Raw genomic sequence first — 14,735 nt, 5'->3', positions numbered from 1 at the left:
TGCTGCGCTGGGGCCGCACGATGTGGAGTGGGCTTGCGGCCGGGCCTGCACCCCCGCCCTGGGGTCACTCACGCCCCCCAGACCCGGCTGCTGCGATGGGGGTGTTGGTGCTGGTCTGGGTGTGTCTGCAGGGAGGGGCCTGTCCACACCCGGCACCCACGGGAGCCCAGACGCTTGTCACAGACCAAGCGACAATCACAGGAACAGACTCCCACACCACACTCATGTGCACACAACCTGCAGACACACAGCAGACACACAACACTCAACACGTGCGTGCAGACACCTGACGATAAAGCAGACACAGGACACACCTGGACCTGCACGCATACACCCACACGGAATCCCAGACACAACACACACACACGCCACGCACCCACGGGCGCCTACATATACGGGAGCACAAACAGCCCCAAGTCAGACACACGCGCAGATGCACAGATGGACACACAGGGACACACAACGTCACACACAGACACACACTCACGCATCCCCTCCGTTCAGCCAGCCCATGCTCCCACCAGCACCGTGGGGTCTCTGTCCCCCATTTCTCCCCCAGGAGTCCTGATGCCCCACAAGGCCCTCCTGGGTCGGGGCCCAGCCCGCCGTCTGCTCACGCACCTCCTTGCTTGCCCTCCGCCCCTCCAGCAGGCGACACTACAATTTATCAGTTAAACTTTTTTTCCACACCTAACAGCAGGATACACTGGACCATAAGACCCTCTTTCCACACCTGACAACCAGCCCGGGTGGGACGCGCTGAGAGGGCAGGGCCAGAGCCAGCCACGCAGGACAAAGCCAGCTCTGTGCATCCTGCCCTCTGCTTCCCCGTGCCTCGGTTTCCCTGTCTGTGAAATGGGGACCGTAGCAGCTGTTCTGAGGACGAACGAGTTAATCCCACTAACGGCTCAGCAAAGGGCGGCCCTCAGCATTAGTGCCGGCCTGCAGCCGTGTCCTCCCCGAGAGCAGCCAGGGTTCCTGGCTTGGTCACCCGGGCCGCGGGCTCGCTGGCTGGGACCCTCTGTCCGGCTTTCGCTGTTGGACATCTGCGCTCCCCGTGGGCAGAGACCGTGTCTGTCTCGCTCCTCACTGCTCCAGCTCAGTAAGTGCTGGGGAACGAATGAATACACGAATGAAGGAACGAGGGAATGAATGAACCGTCCCAGGCTCCCTTGCATCTGGCCCAGGTCCGGAAGGCAGTGGAAGACCATTTGGCCAGATCAGGCCCTAAACAGTGAAGATTCGGACTAGAATATCCATCTCAGGTGGTCGGGTTCAATGCTAAATCTGATGGAAAGGTAAAAATATTCTCGGAAATCCTTAAATGGTTCAAAATGCAGACTTGTCCTCCCACCCCATCTTTCCTACTGTCCTCTCACTTATCTGCTCCAGCCACACTGGCCTCCTGGCTATTCCTTGAACACACCAGGCATATTCCTGCCTCAGGACCTTTGCACTGCTGTTCCCTTTGCCTGAAATGCTCTTCCTGACGCTCAGATAACTGCATGGCTCCCTCCCTCACCTCCTTCAGGTCTCTGCTCAATGTCACCTTCTCAGTGAAGCCATTCCTGACCCCACTCCCTCCCCGTTCAGCTCCCTCCGTGATCTGCCCTGCAGCTCAGCTCTCCACGCTCTCTCGCCACTGCAGAGTTTTGTTTGTTGCTACTCTCCCTGTGAACTCCCAGGGCCAGGACCTTGCTTTATTCAAAGGTGCAGCTCCAGCACCTAGAACACTGCCTGGCACATAGTAGGTACTTAATAAATATCTGTTAAATGAATAAATAAATAGGGCTGGCCTGGTGGCATAGCAGTTAAGTTCGTGCACTCCACTTTGGTGGCCCAGGGTTCACAGGTTCAGATCCCAGGCACGGACCTAGCACCGCCCATCAAGCCATGCTGTGGCAGCATCCCACATAAAACAGAGGAAGATTGGCGCAGGTGTTAGCTCAGGGCCAATCTTCCTCATCAAAAAAAAAAAAGAGAAGAATAAATAAACACAAATAGAAAGGAATGGAAGGCCCTAGAAGAGACGGGAACACACACAAGGACAGAAGCAGGAAGATGGAATGGACAGGATGCACTATGACAGCCCAGTGCAACCCAGCAAAGCCAGGCTGACCCTCAAGGCCCCAACGGAACTGTGGGAGCAGCGAGAACTCCCTCCTAAAACTCGACCCCGTCCCAGCAACGCCTTCGGGACATCTGGCTGGGGGCCTTCCCAGGCCGCCTCCCCTCCGCCAGCTGGTGGGAGGGCTCTTCCGCCTGCTGGGCCCCTGTTCCTGTGCAGCCGCCGGGTCAGGGGTGGTTTCTGGTCTGGGCACCGGGGCCTGGCTCCTGTCTGGGGTGATTCCTGCTGAGTCACTGGCCACGGCTCTGGACAGGATCCCAGGGGCCCGATGCTGCTGGGGTGGGAGACCACGGCCAGAGGGATGAGACACTCGGTCTACGTGGGAGTGGGGGCCGGGCTGCCCACAGGCTGCTGCTCCCCCCACTGGCGGCTGCTGCTTCACGTTCCCCCCTCAGCCCCAGCCGGCCCGCCCCGGCCACGTGGCTCTGAAAAGGCCCGGCTCCCCCCCACCCCCCAGCCCCTCCCGGACTGACCACGGCCCCGGCTCACCTGCAGGTTCAAACGGGCAGGAGGGAAGACTAGGGTCCCCCCAGGCAGCCGGCGTGGGGGAGGCTCAGTGGCGGGAAGCTGCCCCCTGCCCGGCACAGATTTGGGCCTGACCTTGGAAGCACCAGTGCACTTGTGGGGGCGGGGGGGGGGGGGGGAGGGCGTGTCCTGGTCCAGGGCTCGGCCTCCGGTCAGGCAGGGGGAGGCGGGGATGCTGCTGTCTGCCGGGAGGGTCAGGAGGTCCTGGTTCCAATGTGAATGCTATCCTGGCGCCCGCCTCTCCCCAGCCCTCGCCCCGATCCATCGCGACACGGTCCGTTCTCCCCCTGAAGTCTACCTGGAAGCGGACTACGTCTCACCACCTCTGTTGTCCCTCTGCTCAGGACCCGTCAGGTGCTCCCACCTCACTCAGGACAAAAGCCAAATTCTCACCATGGTCTGCTTGGTCTGCCACCCCGCTCCCTCGCTGACCTCATCCCACTTCACACACTCTGCTCCAGCCACACTGGCCTCCTTGCTGCTCCTTGATTATGCCAGCCATATTCCTGCCTCAGGGCCTTTGCACCTGCTCTTCTCTCTACCTGAACCTCTTTCCCCAGATGCTCACATGGCCCCCTCCCCTACTCCCTTCAAATCTTTCCCTGGCGTCACTTCCTGAGAGGCACCTTCCCCCCGCAACATGCAGACTCCTCCCCACCGGCATCCTGATTCCCCCACCCGGGCTTGACTCTCCCCCGACCCTCCTCAGCACATTGTACTGTATAGTCACTGGTGCCTGTCTGTCTGTCTGTCTCCCTTGGGAGAATGGCAGCTCCAAGAGGGCAGGGAGGTGCTCTGCTCTGTTCACTGTTCTATCCCACATGCCCAGAGTCAGGCCTGGCCCACAGGAGGCAGTCAGCATATTCTGGGCAGATAAAGGAATGAGTGGACGAGCTCGAGTGATTGGGGGGTGGGTGGGAAGAGCACACTTTAAAGCTCAGGTGGTCAGGGAGAGCCTCTCCGAGGAGGCAACATGCAAGCTGAAGCCTGAGACTGAGAAAGAGCCAGTCCCTTCAAGTGTTTGAGGCAGAGGAAATAGCCCGTGCAAAGGCCCTGAGGCTGGAATCTGATCAACACACTCAAGAAACAAAAGAAGTCAGGAAGCTGAGTGTAGTGTGTGCGTATGTGGGGGCGGGAGGGAAGGGACTGAGAAATTTGGGGGCTTGAGTTTGCTGTCTGTAACCCAGCAGGGGCAAGGAGCCCCTGACCCCCCAGGATTCCCTTCATACCTGACCTGCTCCTGGCAGACGGTTTTCTGTCTGTCCCTCTGGGATCTCAGCTCTCTGCCCACTCCCCCAGCCCCGCCCCCCCCCCCCCCCCTGCCTCCACCCACCTCTCGCCTTTCCCGCCTGGCCCTGGCACAACGGGAAACTGTGACTCAGGAGTCTGGCTGCCGAGGGCCTCCCTCCCCCCACGTCCGTCCGGGCGGCCAGCCGGGAGCCAGCTTTGGCCGACTGTGGGGCCTCCTACCTGCCGTCCAACTCAGGCCTGGCCAGGGTGTCCTCCCCTCCCTGGGCAGGGCCAACCCTCCACGTGGATTCTTACTGGCAGCAGCCGCGGGAAAAAGAGCAGCGGCCCCACAGCGTAACCCTCCCAACTGCCTGCAGGGGTTGTCCCCACTTTCCAGGGCAGGAAACTGAGGTTCAGAGAGGCTGTTACACTTGCCCAGGTCACGCAGCAGAACTGGCACCCTGGGGATGCAGTGCTGGCAGTGGGGGTGCCCTGTGGGCGAGTCTAGAGCAGCAGGCTGGGTGGAGCTGAGCCTTCGCCAGTGTAGACAGACCGCACGCTTCCCCAGGCACCTCCCAGGTGGGGGACCCTGGACCGGCCTTGGATCCTGGAGCTGGGGTCTCCCTTCTCTCACTAACTCCCCAACCCACAGGCCCTCACGGAGGAACAACATGACCAAGAATCTGGGAAGGAAAATACCCAGCAAATGGGACACAGGGCGCTTCCTGGGGTGCCCCCCTCCCCATTTCCTCCGTGAGCAACCTCCTGCCCATCAGCCAGTGACCTCAGCCGGACACAGTCACTTAATTTTGCAGGACACGAAAGGACATTTTCCCGGCGTTCCCTGAGGGAGGCTCCTGGTGGTTCAGAGTACGGGCTCCGTCCAGATCCTGGCCATCTGGGTGCAAACCCCAGCTCAGCCACCGCGTAGCTGTTCAATCCTGGGCAAGTGTCTTCACCTCTCTGGGCCTCAGTTTCCCTCTCTGTGCAGTGGGGCTTGTAAGCCCTTCCGGGGATGTCTTGCCTGTTGAATGAGTCAGTTCGCACAGCAAGCACTCAGGAATGTTCCAGCGGCTTTCCACGTGGGAAGCCCGAGTCTGTGCCGAGCTGAGCAGCGGGGCTTGGGGGCCACCATGCCAGAGCCCGCGCTGAGCGCTCGAGGCTCCTCCGTGGCCCGTTCCCCTGCTAGAAGTTACGTGACCAGGGAGGTTTCGTTCTCCGCAGGCCGCCCACAGCCGCAGCTGTCATTTCTGGCTCCGAATGCAGTGTGGTTCTGGGGAACCCGTGGACCCAGCCCACTTTCTCTCTGAGGAGGCGGTGTCCAGGCACTTCTGGAAAACTGCACTGTCTCCCACCCGAGATGTTCAGTGCCAGCGTGGACACGGGACTCCGAGGTAGACGCTGCCTCCACACCGGGGCTGCCCAGCCCTCCCAGCCCTGGGGTCTGGAGAGGAGATCTGGGGAGGAGACCCCCCAGCTTAACCTGAACCAAGAGCGTGGGACCTCAGGGCTGGAGAAATGTCTCCCCCTTGTTGGGAAAGTCACGGTAACAGCATTCATAAGATAGCGGCGGGGCGGGCCTCCCATCTCACCCTATAACCACCATTTGAGGGGGTGTCTCTCCTTAGCACCATGTAATGGGGAACGGGGGCCCAGAGAGGTGAACCAACTCGCCCAAAGTCACACAGCCAGGAAGGAGCAAGGGGGACTGGAGCCTGAGGGAGCAGCGCCGGCCTTCACTTCTTTCCTCAGCTCCCGCTGCACCTGGACCAAAAACAGCCCTGGCCTCCTCTCCCGTTTCAGCTTGGGTTCAAGGCGGTTTGGAACCCAATGGACCCGACACCATCGCTTCTGACCAGTGTGACCTTGGCTCACGGATTCCACTCCCTGAGCCTCAGTTTCTTCATCTGCAGAAAGGGGGCGATGCAGATCCCTCATTTGCCGGGTGTGAGAAGTCCCCAAGGTCAGGGACACGGGGAAGCGCTTGGAAGGCAGGTCCTTGTCACCACACGAGCCGGCACGTCTCCTAGGTGAAGGTCCAGAACTGAAAACAGACGTTCCAACGACAACCCAAGCTCAAACGTCCACAGCAACACCGCTCATGACAGCCAAAAAGCAGACACCGACATCCATCAGGGCTGCAGGGACCGACATGTGGCACATCCATACGACATCCGTAAAAGGAAGGAGGTCATGCCACACGTGGCCGCGTGGCCATCCGAGCGAAGGCAGCCGGAGGCCGCGTCTGACTCCGCTCCTGGGAAGGGCGCGGACAGGAGGCCGTGGGCTCCAGAGGCCAGAGGGGGCGGACGGCAGGACGGTTCAATGGCACAGAGCTTCCTCCTGGAGTGACGGGAACGGCCTGGACCTCGGTGGTGGTGAAGGTCGCACGGCACGGCGAATGCACTGAACGCCGCCGGACGGCCCCCTCTGAGACAGTGAATTTACGTGTGATTTACCACGATAAAAGCAGCCGTGCGCAGGGGCCCGGCGGCCCGCGAGGACCCGGAGAGCCAGCGTCACTGTGACCGTCGCGCGTGGAGCAGGGGGAGAGGCGGAGCCCAGAGCCGCCTGCAAGGCTGAAATGGAGTCAGAACTCCAGGCCACGGTCCGCGGACCCATTTCCCCGCCTCCCACCCACGGCGTCCAGGCTCGGGACCTCGTGGCCACTCTTTCCATGCCATGTGGCAGCCAATAGGTAACTCTAGGTAACTGCGCCCGCTGACATTGTGATTGTGGAGAAAGAAAGACAAGACATACCCACACACCCAACAAAGAGGGGCTGTGACGCACGCAGTGATGACTGTTATGTGAAAAATAGCACAGAGGCCGAGTGAGGGTCATCATGGGAGGCTCCTTGGAGGAAGCGACTCAGGGAGCAGAAGTCTGAACAAAACAAGGGAGGAGCCAAGAGGATTGCTAACTGTGACCTGCACAGCCCCGTGGGATCCCCCCTCACCCCGTGGCCCCTCAGGCTCCCCCTTGGTCGCTGCTTTCTAGCAATACCTTCTCTCACAAGCACCCAGGCTGCTTTTGCTCATGTCCCCAGGGCCTTTGCCCTTGCTGTTCACTTTGCCAGGAGCACTTTCCCCTTATCTACCCAGACCAGCTGCTTCTCACCATTTGGGCCTCTTCTCAAATGTCGCCTCCTCAGGGATGCCCTCCTGGACTGCCCTGTCTCAAAGGGCCCACCCGCAGTCACGCTCTGTCACCTCCCCGGCTTTATTTCCATCCTGGTGCCTTTCCCATTCAAAATGATCTTCTTTGTGTGTCTAGCACTGTCTCCCCTGGGAAACCATTAGCTCCATGAGGGCAAGGCTTCTGCCTGCATCGTTTTCTGGCCTCACCCCCATGCCCCACGCCTAGAGCAGCGCCCGCACCGAGGAGGAGCTCGAGAAATGTCTGTGGGAGCAAAGCACAACGCAATGAAGGAGTGAACGTGCAGTGAGTGAATGAATGGAGGCCTCTCTGTAGACAGGAGGGGCTCAGCCCAGAGAGAGGCCAAGACTTCGCCAGGGCGCACAGGTGGGGAGACGGGTGACTCCAGGGCCCTCCTGGTGCAGGCCTCACCCGGGAGCAGGAAGCCCCTGCTTGGTGACAAGGGTGGTGACCTCAGCCCCATCTGGCTCGCTCCCTCTGCACGCCCCCTCAGCCCACATGTTTTGGGGGTTCTGCCCACCCAGCTCTCCAGCCCCGTCCTGGCTGTGACAGCCTCCAGCCCCGGTGACCCACAGGGACTTCCCCCAGCAGGCAAGGACTGGGCCGGGGAAAGTGCCAGGCCGCAGCCAAGCTGGCTCCGTGCTCCCGAAACTGCCATCCAGGAAGTGAGCAGGGGCTGAGGGAGCGACCGCGTCAGTGGGGCTCCGCCAAGGGCCACACCTGGCCCTCGAGGCCCAGCCCCCGTCAGGACGGCAGCCTGAGTGACCCTGGGCAGGTGGATGCACTTCTCTGGGCCTCGGCTGCCTCCTGGGTAAACGTGGGTGAGAATTCTCGCTCACAGGGCTGCGTGAGGAAGAAACGGAGCAGTGGGAGCAAAACGCCTCCCTGGGGCCTGCCAGAGGGTCCCACAGACACACTTACAGGGATACGTAGTACACGGGACCTACTTACACTCAAAATTCGTATGTTGTTTATCTGAAATTCAAATTTCACTGAGTAGCCTGAGTTTTTATTGTTGACCGTGTTTTTGTTTTTGCTAAATCTGGCAATCTTAGCCTGGCATCAAATGCGTCCAGTAATGTTTGTTGAATGAATGCTGGAGCTAACACATAACAGCTGAAGGAATGAACCAATGAACACGTGACGTCTACTTCTTCCCTTGCTACAGGCCTTATTACTATGGTTGTCATTGTTTTCTCACTTGTGGTTCAGAAGTTCCTGCCTCTGAGAACCTTCCTGCTCTGCCTCAGGCTTGGGCCACCGGGGGAAGCTGGGACTTGCAGTGGGAAGTGACTCAGCCAAGGCCCTCCGGCCTGTTGCCTCCGAGGCCGCCCGTCCACACCCCCGGGCAGCTCCCGCCCCCCGTAGGGTAATGCAACCACCTCAGCTTCACAGGACGACCCCTCTGAATCTCAGAGCAGCCTCATCAGGCGGGGACGGCTGCCCTCCCACGGTGCCAAAGGGGAAACTGAGGCTGAGAGAGGTGAGGTGACCCATCCAAGCCGATAGTGGCACCTCCTGGACGCCACCCCTCATGCTGGGCCCGAGCCTGGGGCCCAAGAGCCGCAGCTGGCAGAGCTCTGGGCTCAGCTCTGAGCGGTGCGCCCACGGTCCACGCCCGCCGCCGCCGCCGCTGGACAGGGGCCCAGCAAGGAGTTACTCAGCCCGGCTTAGCCTCCCGGAGAACTCCCTCCCTGGGCAGGCTTCCCGCAAGTCCCGGGCTCCACAGCCGGGAACCGCCTCCCCTGAGGCCCGTTCACTCCTGGCAGCGCCAGCAGATGTGGAAGCCCGGGCTCGGCTCTGAGCTGGCAGACAGTGGGCGGTGGGCGGGGCTCCTGCCAGACACTGCCAACGCAGCCAGCTCCGCATGTCGTGCAGTCATTCAACAAACATCTCTGGGGGTGTGTGTTCTGGGCCAGCCCCTGGGCCCCTCTCTGGTGTTGGCTGTGGGGCAAAGTGGATCAGAGGATGAGGGTTTGCAAAGCCGGACGCCCAGCAAGCACTCCCGTCTCTCTCCGCCTCCCCTGAGCACCTCCGTGTGCCTGGCACCAGGCACAGCCCTGTTTGGCCTGTGAGGGAGACAGGGTCCCAGCAGAAAGCCAGGGTGTGGGAGAGCCTGGAAGGCGATCAAACCGTGGAGCGGGCACTGCGGTGCTGGGTGTGTCCCGCGTCACCTCATGTAACGATTGTGACGCCGCTAAGTGGCAGGACTGTTACCATCCCTGCTGGCAACGTGGAGAGAGGCCCCAGGCTCTGCCCCGAGGATCAACACCGGCTTTACCGTCCCCCCATTTAGGGAGAACGAGCAGTTACAGAGCACCCATTAACTGAGTCCACTCCCTTCCATGGGCGATCACTCCCTTTATTCATTCAACAAATATTTATTAAGACCTGCCATGTACCAGGCACTGGGGGCACAGCAGTGAATAAAACAAGCAAAGCTAAAACTTTCAACAGTACTAGGAAGGGCAGAGGGTTGGCGGCCAGTTGCCTGGCTTCAAGTCTCAGTTCTGTCACCTGCCAGCTGTGTGACCTTGGGCAGATAACTTGACCACTCTGAGCCTCAGTTTTATTTTCTGAAAAACTAACAATCATAGCAGTACCCATCTAATGGCTTGTGAGGATGTCACACATTTCTCCACGTAAAGTGCTGAGCACAGAGCCTGGTATACACTAACAGCTCAACACATATTGAGTCTTTTTCTTTTTAATCTCCTTTTCTCAGATGAGTAAACCAAGCCTCAGAGAAGTGATGGCACCTGCCCAGCTTGAAAAACTAGTTGAGGTGGAACCAAATACCCCCTCCTCCAAAGCCCCATTCACGGTCCCTTCTAGGCAGAGGGGTCCAGCACCCCAGCCCCCACCTCCCTCCCGACAAAAGGCACAGCTTGTCACCTTGGTCTTCAAGGCCCTAAAAGGACATCCTCACGCAGCGTCCCACGGGTCACCTGCCTCGGAATCTCCACCGGCCCCGCCCCCGATGTGCAAACACGTCTGTCCACGCAGGGCCCTGGGGTCTCACTCTAGTAAGTGTCACTGTGGTCGCTGCACTGGGGCCCTAATGCAGCCGACTAGGCCTGGAGCGGGGCGGAGAGGGGGGCCATCCAGGCGGAGGTGAGAGCAGAAGCCATGTGTGAGGGGGCTGGAGTAAGGGATGCTTTATTTCTGATGGGGGGGGGCAGAGGAAGGGAGAGAGAGAGAAAGAAAGAAGAAAGAGAAAGGAAGAAAGGAAGAAGGAAAGAAGGAACGAGTCCTCCTCTGGCCCGAGCGTGCCCAAACTGAGCTTGGGGCCAGACCACAGGGCTCTCATTTGTCCCCTGACTTTTCTGCCAGAGGCAGGAAACACTCTCCCTCGGGGAGGTTAGAAATAGCTGAGCTCAGAGTCGAGGCTGCGTGCGAGGATTCCAGGCGAGGCGGGGACTGACACCAGAGGGCTCGGTGGAGCCCCGAGGTTCAGGCCACCGCTGGCGCCAGCCGGCCTGGGTTCAAATCCGCGCTCCGCCCCTTCCCGGCTGTGAGCCCTGGAGTTGGCCTGCGCTGCTCACCCACAAAGCAGTACCAGGCCTGGCTGCATCCAGCCGCTCAGACCTCAGCATCAGGACGTGCCTTCTCTCATGTCTGCTGCCGCCCCTCCCTGAGCAAGACGAAGCCCTCGCAGGCTCCCGCCAATCGGCCGCCTCCGCTCCCTAGGCCCCCGCTCGTCGGCTGAGGATGCCGGGCTGTGACTGGCCAGTGCTGGTCACATGCCCCACCCCAGGGATGGAGCTGGCCCCGCCCCAAACCCCTGGACAGAGGCTCAGAGGCGGGAGTGGGTGCTGGTGGGGAACCAGCCCCAGATGTCCCTCCAGGCGCCCCTGAGGGACGAGAATCCCAGGGAAGGAGGGTTTAACACACATCTAGCATGCGCCACTTTATTGCACGATTCTGTTCAGCCTTCTGACGACCCCCTTTGGGAAACATCCCTTTGGGGAGGCCTAGAAGGAGTTGAGCAGACTGGGCCAAGGCCACCCAGGGCTGGCCCCAGCTCCAGGGCCCCCCGTCTCCCCTCTCAGCCTCCAGGAGAGGAACAGCAACCGGACAATTTCCAGGACACGCAGCGAGAAGAACAGCCCATCCATTTCCTCCTCCCAGAGCTGGCTCCACAGCCCTGCCCACACCTCCTCGGGGGAGAGGTGGTCACCTGAGGCTCCGAGAGGTCCTGGCACTTGCCCAGGGTCACACAGCAGGGAGTGGGGAGCCAGGGTCTGGACTGGCACTGCCTGAGTCCACTCAGGGCATGGAGGAAGGCTGGCTCCCACCGATGGGGCCGGGCAAGGGTGGAGGGTGCCGGGCCCCCCAAAAGGGGGTCAGGAGAGTGGGCTCTAGGGACGGGAAGCTGGGGTTTGACCCCAGCTCTGCCCCTTATATCCTGTGTGACCCCAGGGGTTGAGTGCCTTGGCTCTCTGGGTCCCACCTGCAAAATGGCCCTAAGCCCGGGAGCCAGGCCCGGGGAGGGCGCGTGGGAGTGTCGAGAATCTCCTGGGAGCTGCCGCTCAAAACAGCGCTTCCTGAAAAGCTATGCTGCGCACTCCAGGCCCAGCCTGGGCTGTGCAGGTGGGACGGCTGCTGTGTGGGGACTTCACCCGGATTAACTCACTCCATCTCCTCTCTGCCCAGAGTGACGGAGGGGCTGTGATTATGACTACCTCCATCTCTCAGAAGAGCAACTGAGGCACAGAGAGACGTGACTTACCCGAGGTCACACAGCTAGGAAGGGACAGAGTGGGGATTCAAACACAGGCCAGTGTGGTTCCAGAGCCCACCTCTTAACTCTTATCCAGGGCCCTGCACGCAACCAAGCCTGGCTGCATTACGGTCATTGTCACATTGTTGGTACCTGCCCAGCTTTCTGGAGTGAGGGTCCTACTCTGATTGGGAAACAAAGTAGGGCCAAACGTCCTAGTATCCCATCCCCAGCAGCCACCCTGCTGTGACCCTGCTGGGGAAACAGGCACAGAGTGGGTGAGTGCAGGGCCCAAGCTTGCACAGCCCTGGGGTGAGCTGTGGCTTCTCAGGGCAGTATTCCCGTCCGCCCAGCCGGCATCTCCTGGACACCCCCCCAACAGACACACACACACACACACACACACAGACACACACACACACACACACACAGACACACACACACACACACACGCGCGCGCGCTCTCTCTCTCTCTCTGTCTCTCTCCCCTGTGGGGCAGGGGCCGCCTCCCCCACCTCCCCCGGCTCCACGCTGGCTGCAGGACATTTGTTACTGTGTCAGTTCCAGCTCCTGCCTTGATGGGGGGCCGGCAGGCAGGGGGCTTCCTGGCGGCTCTGGGAGGGAGGAATGCGCCCCCGCCCCCAGCCCCATATGGCCTCCATCCCGGCCCATCTGCTTCCCATTGCCTGACGCAGCCACCGCGGGGCCGACGGGGCCCGCCCGCAGGGGTGTGAAGTTTATGTGGCCGGGCCTGGAGCCGGTGGTGACAGGGCCACACACGCTCACACAGACACAGACCGGACACCCCCCCACCAGCCCTGATGTGTGTGTACACCCAGTCCACCCTTCTATCTACCCCCAAATACATCCACATCCTCACACACATCGAATAACACCAGAGACCCCACCCCGAACATGGACACAGTCCAGAGCGCCCCAACCCTCACACACACACACGCACCGGAGCCCCTCCAAAGCCTCCCAAAAGCCCAGGAATCCACTCCCAGAATGGACGCCACAAATAAACCCACTCACAAATACCCACGCACGATCACAGCAGACACCCCCACCCACTGACGTGCACACACCCTCCCAGAACGTGCCCCCACACACATACGCACCCCCATACCCCCACACCCCGACTCAGATGACAAATGCAAAACAGCAACTTACACGCCCAGGTCCCAGAGAGGCCACCAGGCACAGGGCGGCCGCCCCCCTCAGGGCCCCACGCCCCCCCCCACCCCCCCCCCCGCATCTCCCACCCCCCAAGCCTGGGGCCTCTGCCGCCGCCCTGCCCCATCCCCCCTCCATCCTAGCGGCCAAGAGCAGGAGGCCCCAGACCGGGCCTTCTCCAGAACACCCGAGGGTGTCCCCCCGACTCACTGTGGCCCCTGGTACCTGGAACCCCCAGAGAGACCTCGTCACCCACCGCCACCTCCAGGGCCCCGCCCCTGGACTGGGGAAGAGGGCACATCCTGGCATTCCCCGGCCTCCCCCTGAAACCTGGCCTGCCTTCCCTCACGGGCGGACGCGGCTTCATCACCCCAAAATCACAGGCACTTCCGCGTCCCTGTACAGTGTCGCAGAAACGGTGTTTATCCCTTACCTGAGTGTTAGGACCCCCCCGGGTCTCGTCGTGGATGCGTTAACAAAGAGCACAGCTGTCACCGTATCCAACATTTGCCTATTAAATATTTTAATAAATCTAGTTCACTATAATTGGGTCTTTAAGATCCTCTACATTTTAATTTATAAATTTAAGTCTAAAAGGGGTCCTAAATCTAAAATGTGAAACATAAAAGGAGTCCTGGGCACAAGAGCAGACGGGAGCCCCTGAGCTAGGGCAGGTCCTGAGTCATTTCACACGTCTACTGTTTCTGCACCTTCTCATGCCACGGAGGGCCACGGAGAGGCTGGGCGGCTGGCCCAGGGTCACACAGCTCCGAACGGCTGAGCCGAGATTTGAACCCAGGCTGCCTCAGCCTTCAGCTGTATGCTGTCCTGTCTGTGGAAACCTAGGGCCCATGCTGCGCCCCCAGGAAGACGATCCCAGGTTCCGGGAGGCCCCGCCATACACACACCATCCAGCCTGGGGACCCTGGGAACCTCCCGGCCAGCCCAGGGCGGATCCAGCCGGCTGCCCCAGCCAGAAGGGAGCCGAGCTGAGTTTACAACGTGTGAGATTTCTCACGGAGGCAACCACAGGCCGAGAAGGCCCGGCTCCCAGGCCGCCTGCCCTGCTGGGGCTGCTGTGGCACCTTCCCTCTGCGGGGCCCCAGGAGGAGGGAACGGCTGGTGGGACCTGGGCCCTGTGGCCCATTCCTCTATCCACCTGACCCTCTGTCAGCCTGTCTGTAGTTCAGGGAACCTGTGCCCTAGAAGCCAGAAACAGGGTCACCAGAAAAACAGGGGAGGCTGACTTTGTCCTCCACTGCCTGGCTCCGTCCATTCATTCAAGCATTCCTCAGTCGTTTATTGAGCACCTATTGTGTGCCAGGCTGGGAGCAGAGGCCACAGCTGTGAGCAAAGGCCCCTCCTCATCGAGCACAGAGGCAGGTGGAGGACGCAGATGAGACACACGGGAACCAAAAGGTACCTGATATGATAAAGAGAAAGAAATGAGGGCTGAGGCCCAAGAGAAAGGCCAGGTGGGCATGGGTTTAGATAGCAGTCTGGGAAGACCTCTCGAAGGAGGTGCCCTTGAGCAGAGGCCGCAGAAAGTGCTGGAAAGAGCTGTGGTGGTACTGGGTAAGGAACAGTGTTCCCAGTGGTGGGAGAAGCAGTGCAAAGACCGTGGGCGGGCTGCCTTGAGCTCGACTTTCCTTGAGCCTGAGTCCTCCCATAAATACCTGCTTCCCCCTTTCAGGGGGCTCCCCCCACACCCCCACTGCAGTGGAAGCCCAGGAGTCTAGCAGCTGGGGGTCTTGCTCCCCGCTTTCTGCAGAGCACCTGGCACAGTGCCTGGCC

General features: G+C 60.6%; 1 long non-coding RNA gene across 1 annotated transcript; it reads right to left on the bottom strand.

Annotated features, from left to right (window-relative positions):
• Positions 1 to 663: 663 nt before the first annotated feature.
• Positions 664 to 3,986, bottom strand: LOC124248905 (uncharacterized). Its single transcript, XR_006891173.1, has 3 exons — positions 3,883 to 3,986; positions 2,618 to 2,951; positions 664 to 1,109 (listed from the first exon to the last, which is right to left on the bottom strand). It is a non-coding gene; the product is annotated as an uncharacterized LOC124248905 (long non-coding RNA).
• Positions 3,987 to 14,735: the final 10,749 nt, after the last annotated feature.

This window comes from Equus quagga, chromosome 12, assembly GCF_021613505.1.
Source record: "Equus quagga isolate Etosha38 chromosome 12, UCLA_HA_Equagga_1.0, whole genome shotgun sequence".
Classification (NCBI taxonomy): Eukaryota; Metazoa; Chordata; class Mammalia; order Perissodactyla; family Equidae; genus Equus; species Equus quagga.
Note: the sequence above shows the minus strand (reverse complement) of the source record. Positions and strands in the feature narration are given on the sequence as shown.